Below are 11,311 nucleotides of genomic sequence, written 5' to 3' on the forward strand. Positions count from 1 at the left end.
TTTGTTTGAATTTATAATAATAAATAAATTTAATAAAATTATTTTCAGTAAGAAAATTCATATATGTTTAAAAAAAATTACTTATTTTTTTAAAGTTAATTTTTTATTTTATTTTTATAATTCTATTGTATTGAAATAGATATAATATAAATAAATTATTTATATTATGATTTGTTTATATAGTTTTTTAAAAGGATATTACAGTTCAAAGTATAAGTATATAAATATGCATTTTATAAAAAATAAAATGTAAGTATGTTTTTATAATGATTTATTAAAAGAGTTTTTTTGGTAAGAGAAGAGAAAAGGCATACTACAATTCAAAGCATTTAAATATGAATTTAAAAAAAATAAAAATGTGGATATGTTTCTCTTATTCAATTTTAGGACTTATTCAATTTAATTAGTTCCTTCCATGTATTCAGAATTTAGTTAGTTCTTTTTATGTGCTCAGAATCCTCTAACATCATTGGATTTCCCTTGACTTGGGGGCTCCTTATGCATCTAGGAATTTTCATAGGTACTCTCTACCATTATAAGTAGTTCTAAAGCTCTACACGAGAGAAGCTTGCGACAGGAGAGGGATTTGCCATACAAACCTTTTTGATATTAATTTTGGAGATCTCCGTGACAGCTGCTACATTCGAACCAATGAGAATACGTTCATTCTTAGGTTGGTAGCACTATCGTTGTTTTTGTGAATTTGAGGAACACGACCACTCATTCTTTCTGTCAGGGCTGCCGCATACTCTTCCACCACCATCGGGACTGTCGTGTACCCACAACTAATTTCTCACCCACAAGTTTTCTCTTGGATGCTGAAGATTAACCATGTTATTTGCAGTTCAGTTCCATGGCATCATCTAACATAAGCCTTGCTAAATGATTAGATGTCGGAACTTGACATGCTATCTAAGAGAGTTCCAATGAGTTCCATCTTCGTTATGTTTCATTCCGTTTCCATTTGAGTTCAGTCTAGCAGTACAACACAAGAAAGAGGTGCACTCAGGCACCGAGGTACCTACATCTTGGGTTGCCATTCTTGTTTGAAAGAACCCAGCAAATGTGAAGCATTTTCATTCCTCCTCTCAAAATTTCACAACATTTGCAAGTCGCAAGTTCTAGTCTCTTTCAAGCCTCTCGTAAAATCTAAAGGAAATTGGGTTACGACAATGGCAACCTTGTCATGGAGCGTCTTTCACGTGCGGCTTCTATGGATTCGGGATGTACATCAAGTGTTTGACGGAATCTACCCACCAAATTTGAGAGTCACTCTAATACCAAGATGGCGGTAGATGGGTCTTCTCTAAATCCTTTGATAAATTTTACTATTGAGGAAAAGATAGAGACAAAAGAATGGGTTTCAAATCTAGGGATTGGATTCGTGCAACAAGACGAGTTGTGCCAAGATGACATGTTTAGCTTTGTTGAATTATTAGCTGTTGAAGACCAGCAAGAGCAAGTGGTAGTTAGATTGACCGATATAGCTATGGAGTCGGATTTCTCATTCTAGACAGCCCAAGTAAAACAAATGTTGTGGAAAATGGAATTTCTTGAATCTGAAAACAATCAGCTATGTTCAGAAATACACACTCTCTCTGCCAGAGTTTCAGAGGTGGAGGGTGATAATTTATCCCTTGAGAAGATGTTACATGAAACCAAAGAGCAAGAAATTCTCCATCCTCCAAATGGTGTGCTGCATGTAGAAATTCTTGACCTTAAAAGCAAGCATGAAGAAATATGATCCCAACAAGCCACCTTCAATCAAGAAACTAATACACACATCAATTCTTGGGTATAAGTGGTTCGAGGGAAGTAATAAAATCCTACCCCTCTTGCAGTAGTTGAGGAGGTGATGCAAGCAAAACTTGTGGAAGAATGTAAAAAACGAGCAAGAGAATTGAATCTCAAGTTGAGAGGTCTCCCTTTATCCCATCCCTCTCTGAATCCTATGGAAGTGGGGGCTAGGTTCCTTTGGGACACCCTTAACCTCCCCGATATAGCTTTGGATAGAGTCTGGCTAGGCTATGACTTCATTCCCTTCCTCAGGTTCTGGACTGCATCTAATCGACTCTACACCCTCAAGGCTAAGCGAAATTTTTTTTCTCTTTCCAACAAGATTTTCTTGGACGAGGACCTCACTCGAGCACAAGTTGTGGAACTTAAACAATCCATAGAACATGCTATGGCAGCACGACAGGTAGGGAAATGGGTAGTTATCAGGAATATTTGGGCAGTCATTCAAGACTCCTTCCCACCTGGGTGGGAACCCTAAACTGGGGGTTCCAAATGATGGACCTGCTTGGGGAGGCGACAGGGTACATCCATTTCTATTTGTTGTTGGAATGGCAATGGATATTTTTGGTCATCGTTGGGACTCTTATATGATGCTCTCAAATCAGCGAACGTCCTCTTCATGACCAATACTCATGCGAGCCCTGTTCAACCCCTCCCAGATATTGAAAATTACAATTGGATCTCAGTTTGCAGGCAGGAGACGAGGAGCTCGGGAGGGGTTAGAGGATCTGGTAGAGTTGCTTGCTTAGCTAGTGACTCACTCGAGAACAAGATATATTTGGTAGCAGAAGATGAGTTTGTCAGGTTTATGTGGATTTGGATTAGCATCAGAGTCTCTCCTCCGAGGGATATCTACATTGCAGTTTGTTACTTTTCCCCATCCTCTTCACCCTTTTCCATCCATAATGGCTCAAATGGGGACACCTTTATAAACTTGTACACTGACATCACCCAGTACTCTATTGTTGGGGAAGTCATCCTCCTAGGTGAATTCAATGCTCATAATAGAGATCTCCAAATACCTCTCCATGAGCTATCAGAGGATGTGTTTTGTACCCAAGGGATAGATCCAGATTTAGTAGGGCTTCACCAGATGTCAGATGATGCTTTGGGACCCACTACAGTTTATGGCAAGAATCTATTGCAGTTGGGGGAATCCCAAGAGTTGTTGATTCTAACTGGTCTCCCCTGTTTACCAGACTCTCGCTTTTTCACATGTCGACCATATGGCGAGGGTTTGAGTGTAGTTGATTATGCCCTCGCTAGCCATAAATTGCTCCCTTTTATTCGCCATTTCTTGGTCTCCCCCATCCCCTTTGCCGATCATGCATTTCTTTCCTTCTCTCTCTGGTTTGACCCTCCCCTTCCACCCCATCCCTCCCCTCGGGGTCCACCCCGAACTACCATTTGATTTAACAAAGGAGACCCTGACATCTTTTCCTCTACCCTATGTAAGATGCTCCCATTGGAGATCTAGTTCTCCTTGTTTGATTATGCTTCTACTAAATAGACATGTCTTTCATCTTCTATTTGGGAAGCAACACTCAAATCCTTCCCCCACTCCTCTCGTTCCACTTCCATCTCCCCTAAAGTTGGATGTTGTCCCATTAACAAGTGGTACGATGACGAATGCAAGACTCTACATCAAGAACTTTGATATGCTTTCACCCACTCTCAACCCTTCTACTCTGAGATCAAAGCTACTTATCATCGTCTCCTTCATAGCAAGAAACAACTATTTGTCTCCTCACCACTTTCTGCTCTCCTTGCCCACTCCCCTAAACAATTTTTTCATACCATCCTTCCCTGCCGCTCCCCTCTTCCACTTGACCTCAACCCTACATCCATATTCTCTCATACTTCCAACCTTTATGATATTTTCAGGTAGGCCCAAATTCATGTTACATCCCCACCCTCTTCCTGTTACCTATTCTCAGACAGATATATTAGAAAGGCCATTTGGGTGATGAATGGAAGCAAAGTAGTTGATGAGGAAGGCTACCAAGCAAAGTTCTTTAAGCATGATTTCTGTGCTTTGATTAGCTACTTGGTTGATCTCTTCAACCATGTAGTCTGTGAAGGTTTTCCACCGACATGGTCACACCACACCATCCATCTGATCCATAAATCAAGTTCCAACTCAAATCCGAATAACCACAGAACAATCATGGTGGGCCACATGTTCTCGAAGTTGTATGCTACTGTTCTACATAGGAAGCTCTCCAGTGACCTTGAGCAAAGACAACTCAAAGCTAGGGGATAGGCAGGTTTTCGACTGGCTCATCAGACCATTGACCACATATTCACCCTTCATGTCGTGTTTGAGGAGGCACGACATCACTCTTCTAAAGCCTATTGTTGTTTCATAGATTTTCATAAAGCTTTTGACTCTTTCCCAAGGGAGGCCTTGCTCCCGAGACTCTGAGATATTAGCATCTCTGCAACCCTATTGACCGTTATTATGCACCTATTTGAGTTTGTTCTTAGTCGTCTTCATGTAGCTCATGGGATGTTTGATTTCATCCGAAGTACTATTGGGGTTAAGCAAGGTTGTCCACTGTCCCCTACCTTGTTTGGGATCTATATTGATGAGTTGGAGGCATTTCTACACGAGCATATCCAGGACAGTGATGGTTGCCTTCTTCACCAGGTTTTAATATCTATTCTACTCTTTGATGACGACGTGGTCCTCCTCTCCTCATCCCAGAAGGATTACAGAGGCAGTTGGATGTCTTAGCTCTATTTTGTCATTATCGACAATTGACGGTCAACCTGGCTAAAGCCAAGGTTATGATCTTTAATGGGGTGAAGAAAACCTCAAACCTTCACTTCCTATTCAAATGGGAAGAGATTGAGATCACCAGCACATATACTTACTTGGGGATGCAATTCTCAGGTCCCCGCTTCAGTTTGTGACCAACGCTTCAACCTCGGATCAACAAAGGATATAGATCCTTGGCCCTTCCCCAAAAACAGTGCTTTTGACATCACTTCCAGGACATCTCGTCCAAGATGAGCTTCATGGATACCTTGATCCATCCCACTGTTCTATATGGCTCAAATATTTGGGGATCAACTTTACTTGATTCAGATTGGGATTCAACTAAGAGAGTCCAGATTCTTATTCTCCGTCACATCATTAGATGCAAATTGACAATACCGCAACACATCATCCTTGCAGAGTTTGGAGCTCAACCCTTTCAGCTTGAGACGATCTTTAGATTGGTTTCATTCTTGCATTGTGTCCAGGATTTTATAGACTCAATAAAGAGTAGGGATTGATATCCTTACTCGGTATATTTCTCTTCTAAGACTATTGTCAGTTCTACTCCCTCAGGCCAAGCTAGATGTTGGTTTACAAGAGTTTCAGATCTCTTAGAGTCAGTGGGAATTCAATTGGATCATCTCCCTCCTTTTTGATATTCATTAGATGCTCCTGGTCACCTTTTACCTACTAGACAGGAGCTAAACAAGATCATCAGGGACGACGTCTATAGGCAGTTCATCCAGTTCACTTGGGTCAATCCTCTGAGAGCGTTGCACCCAAAGATGGCTTTCTATGCTCAACACTTCTAGGAGTTGAGAGACGGGCTCATTGTTCAACCCCAATATATGTTTCACCACTAGATGCATGCTCTTTGCATTCCTTTAGGCTAGTGCAGAGTAGGTTCTCATAGATTTCGGGTAGAGACGAACCACCAGGTGGATAGACCAAACAAAATTTTCTAGGTATGTCATTTACAGGAAGTGGAGACTGAGGTTCACTTCATTCTTGAATGACCTTTTTACTAAGAGATTAGAGGAAAGTTTCATTGCTTGTTTAGATATTCTTGGACCCTCGCCGACTTTTTCAGGTATCCCGATCAGATATGTTTTACCCTATATATGCAAGAGGCTCTCAAGTTCCGAGCGCATATTCTTCAGCCTCCCATTAGACCATACCCCACACAGAGGATCATGACATTTTTCAAGGTACTACCTTCAGAAAAGGGCACCAAGAGATCGATTGATACCAGTACGTATCTAGACTCGAGATCAGTGAGGATCTGTGGGACCTCACCCCGCCACACGAGATCTTAGCAGCAGATCTATCACAGATTCGTTCATGGGAGACGAACTAGGTCCTCCAGACTTCAGCAGCGCATGAACCCCCCAAGAAACGATTTAGTGGACAGTCTGCACTTTCCACCAACTCTTCATCGGGCCAGAAGATTTTTTTGAGTTTCTTTAGTGCTCTTCATTCAGCCTCAGATGTTAGGAGAGATGGGTTTGATCCTTAGACTTATTAGCTCCTGGATCTTCTCTGGCAGGGCCAGATGTTGATTTACTTCATGCATTGTATCGTTTTTTAGGAGATCGTTTGGTTCTCCCGCTTTTTATGGACATCATCGTACTCAATGGTCCCTTTGGCCTACTTTGTGGTCATTAGTTGGACATAAATATAATTATTTTATCTTATCTTCTTTCTTTAGCGGTAACAAAAGGAACAAATTGTGATAATGTTAAGTTTATGAATCACTAAACTTATTTGATAACTTTAAGTTATCATAAGTGGAATGCATTCTTAAATAATTCAAAATGGATTCTTATAATTTGATATTGATTTGTTGATTTATTGGAAAGGGGAAAACGAAATTTGGGATCTATATGGGGCACTTTAGAATATATATCTGAAAAACTACAATGTAAAGTAGAATGTAAAACCTTCTTGTTTGATGCTTTAAAGTGCATTTATGGGGTCTTGGACCTAAAGGGAACATGTCCTAGATCTCTCCAATGTATTCAACATCTCGACAACTACATATTTTAAAAAGGGGCACCTAAAGGAAATTGATATATGAAAATAATGTTTTCAATAAGGTAATGGGACAAGCCTTGTTGAAACAATTTCATGTTCCATAATAAGGTTTCTACCATGAGGAGTGGAGAGATTGTAGAGCGAAGAAGAAATATCAACCTATAGGGTATTGTTGAAGATCATAGTGTCATGTAGCTCCATAGTGGGCTTGGAGATCTCAATATTATGTCTTGCACTCTTTATCACTTAAAACACATCTATTTAATTTATTGTGGTAGATTTTTTTATTTCAACAACCTCTACAAATTGATTTTGGAATGATGATTTATTTGGTGACCACCTTTGTGTTAATGGCACTTATATAATGATTTATGATGTGTACATGTTTTTCTAAGACAAGTTTTCAATAAGCGTCATGGAGGAGATCAACACAATTTTCTTTCAATCTTAACTGGATGGAATGTCATGTTTCATTAACATAAGACTTGTCACATGGATAGTTAATCATATGAATCCTTTTGTGAAGATAGGAGTAATTTTGATATTTCGTTGATTTAATCATATATTTGAAGGTATTATGAGGATTTTGGTGTGGTTCCTTGAATGTGGGGTAAGACATCCTTAAACCCATTCTATTGTTATAATAATGGGTCCAATTTAAGAGACACAAATTTATAAATGAGTTTATTAACAAACCACTTTTTGCATGCATTTTACACATTTACTTTCAATACCTTGTAGAGATTACTCTTTCCCCATCATAGACATTCATTATTAAAAATACTCAGTAGAACATGTAGTGAGTGTGTCGACCATGTTAATTTTTGGTGGAAGATGACCATCTTTATTGGGTTGCACTCACACAAGCAAGCTACTTTAAGGAAAAAACCTCCAACCTAGGCTCCATGGGCCATATACAACATGAACAAAGATTGGGAGGTTGCCTATGCTCTAGAAAATCCCTAAAGCATGCAAAATCCATGATGTTTTTCATGTCTCTTATTTAAAGTAGAAAGTCAAGCATGAAGTGGTCATTTGATCACTTAGACATATAATCCAATGATAAATTATGGAGGTGGACTCATTTTGGACCATGAAGTTATTTTATGGGTGAGGGTGAGAACTATCTTAATACAACAAATCTAAAAATAAGATCAAGTGGAAGGAATTCACATAATATCAAGCAAAATGGGAGTTTCAACGTTGTCTGAGGGAGCACCCAAGTGTGTAGACATTGTAATGCACTATTATTATATGTATTTATTTACTTAGTAAAACAAATCCTCCTTTCTCCTTTTATACTTTAGTTATATTTATGTTTAGGTCATTTGATTATAGTAATTTCTAAAATAAATGGTTTTGGGTTCAAATTTTTCTCTCATATTGATTTATTTTATAAAGTGAACTCTCTTTTCTTCATATCCATTATTTAAAAATCACTAGAGAAAGTTGATATGATCCCAGGGATAGCATATATGGGGCTAAAAGTATATGACATGACTTTAAGGGGAACATATATGGGGTTAAATATATATCATATGACCCCAAGAGGAGAATATATGGGATTAAATGTGTATGTAATGGGGCAAATGTATATGTAGTAGCAATCGTCCTTAAAAACTAACTGCATGTGCAATATATGAATATGTATATATAGAGATAATGTAGTCATTATTGAAGGACACATGATCTAGACATTTAAATGTATTGGGGTATTTGGAGGAGTTTCTCCTATTATTTCAAGTGCTATTTTGTAATTTATATCTCTTATCTAGATTATAGTTGTGCTCCACTCTCATATCTTGTGTACATGGTGTGTGCTTAGGTTTATTATGATATGTTCAGAATTTATGCATTCCAAATTTACATTTTCATAAGTAAAACCTGGTAATGGTTACTGAGCTTGAATTTGAATGGGTTTGCTATTCCAAGCAACATGAGGTCTAATTAGGACTTCACATTGGTAAATGACCATGTTATTAAGGAAGGCATTTTACCTACATTAATAGATTTGGCACTAGAAGGAGAGATGAACTTATATAGCTGATAGGAACATTCACCAATCACATAGTTTTCATTATGAGTGTTCAAACAATTATTTGCACCATAGTTGTATACCTTCCTAAGATCACAATTTAGTACAAAGCCCATTGTGGTATTGCTAACCAATAGGTGAACATGTTTCATCATCTTACTTGAGTATACACTCTAGAAATTGGATAGCTTCCCATTGCTCCTTTTCTTTCTATATGAAAAAGAGCTCCTAAGAATTTCATTCAAGCTAAAGATATACTATTGGCTGATATTATATATAATTATTGTAGACCTTTCTCTTGATGATATTCTTCATTATTTAAATTAAATCCATGTAACCCCTTTCTTAGATTCACCCTCTCACTCTCCATGTTTTACAACCCATAAGAAAGAGGCCAAAATTACTAGTAGAGCTTATGAAATCTTAAAGAACTTGCTCACCAAATGGTTCAAGTTAACCAACCTTTAGTTCCTACATGGAGATACCGTGTTGCTTTGAATATATTAGGGTTGCTTCATGCACCTAGAAAGAATTATTCCCAAATTTAACATTAACAAGCCATGCATCCTAGAAGACCATGTAAATAAAAAGTTATGTTGCTATCTGATTGATGAATGTGGAGCTTGAAGATGTAATGTGTAGGGTGTATCCATACACTTTTGGATATAAGGTATATACATGTTATTTCATCTCATATGTAGGATCCATCATGAACTAGAATAATTTGAGAAGGAATTTATTAATAGTTTGATGAGGAAAAGACTTCGATGCATTGCTAAAAGAGTTGATAGTTATTAAAAGGGATAAAAAAGAATGTACTAAAGACTTCAACTAGTGTTTCAATACTATTTTAAATTAATTTTCTTGCTAAACCCCAAATAGTTAATGGTGTTGAGTTAAATAATATATTCCTACTTTGATAAAAAATAATATACTAAAGAATTAAACTAGTGTTTCACTTCCATTTTAAATCAATTTTCTACTAACTCCCAACTAATGAATAGTGTTGTAGTCAAATTATATGCTTCTACAGTGGTATGGCTATTACCATGCTTGTGGAGAGAATGGAAAACTTCTCTAGTTGAGAATTTTGAAAACAATAAGAATATTGAGAAGAAATGTCCATTTAGGTAGGGAATCGAGGAGTTGAAGATGCCAAATCTTGCACTACTGTTAAGAAACTACTTTGACACAAATACATTGGGTGGGCTCTTAGGGTTCGATAGGAAAATTTGTATGTTTTCTTGGATTTTAATTTTTTGTGTGGTATGGTTGATTTTTCTCGAGCTGTGAACTCCAACATTCTACTCTCCACATTGTGAGTGCAATTGTCTTCATTCATCGTGAATCCCAATTTGCCCAACTAGATACAAGAGGGGGGAAGGGGTTAAGGAATTGTAACCCCAAAATCTCTTTAAAAGCTCTTAGGGTTGCAATCTAAGTCCAACTTCCAGCAAGCCTAAATTTTACCAAATTCCAAAGTTTCACAAATCCAACTCTAAATCCCTTTAACCTCTTGAGAAGCGAGCTTTGTCTCACTATTCTTCCTCCTTCCAATTGTGATTTCTTGCAAAAGAGAGAAAAAGGCAAACAACATTCTAGAGCTCAATATGTATATAAACATGATAACATTTTGTTTATCCTTATATATAAGAAGATTGACTACAATTTGATTCATGTGAATATGAGAGTTTCTCAAAAAGACTTGAATTCATTTATCCCTTTGACCATCTCTCATCCAAGTCTAACATATTCATAATCTTCATTAGGGGGAAAGTATCTCATAACAGATAGGGAGGCCACTTTCTAGAAATACCTCTCATATGGCTACATCTGGCTTGTTTCTAGAAATCTACCCTAATTGATTATTTAAATATGTATCGCAGGGACACATAGGCATAATAAATAGATTATTTCAAATGGATATTTATTTCATGGGAAAAACAAAAGAGCCCATATGGGATGCTCCTGAATCAAACTCCCATAGAATATAATATTTTTATGGACTCTTATCCACGAGGTCTTCAACAATTTTTCCATGCTTTTGAATCTTTGTAGCACTCATCTGAGTTGCATCTTTAGCTGAGAGGTCCTTCAACTTAACCAAATATTCATAATTATCCTTTTTTTCTGGTCCTTTTTTTTTAATCAAGGATCTTTTCAATCTGCAACTTCTTGGTTGTCAATAGTTGTTTCATCCATTGAACCTCCTCTTGATCATCCTCCTCCTCCATTTCAGGTTCCATGTAAGGATAGAAATCAACAACATTGAATATTGGGGAGATTCCTATATCAGTTGGTAGCTCAAGTTCATAAGAATTAGCTGAAAAATTCTCAGGATCTTGTAGGGTCCTATATTCTTCACCATTTCAGGTTCCATGTAAGGATAGAAATCAACAACATTGAATATTGGGGAGATTCCTATATCAGTTGGTAGCTCAAGTTCATAAGAATTAGCTAAAAAAATTCTCAGGATCTTGTAGGGTCCTATATTCTTCAATTTTAGCTTGTTATATTCTTTTTTTAGAAATATCTCCTTTCTTAAGTGTGTCAGGACTAGATCTCAAATTTCATAATGTAGTTCTCTTTTCTTTAAATCTTCCCTTTGTTTATATTTTTGGTTGTTTTCTTGTAGTTTTCCCTTGACATGCTCCTATAATTTTTTCATAGCTGAAGCAAAC

Source organism: Pinus tabuliformis, chromosome 9, assembly GCF_031772625.1.
Source record: "Pinus tabuliformis cultivar Carrire ecotype Pingquan chromosome 9, CPIR1, whole genome shotgun sequence".
NCBI lineage: Eukaryota > Viridiplantae > Streptophyta > Pinopsida > Pinales > Pinaceae > Pinus > Pinus tabuliformis.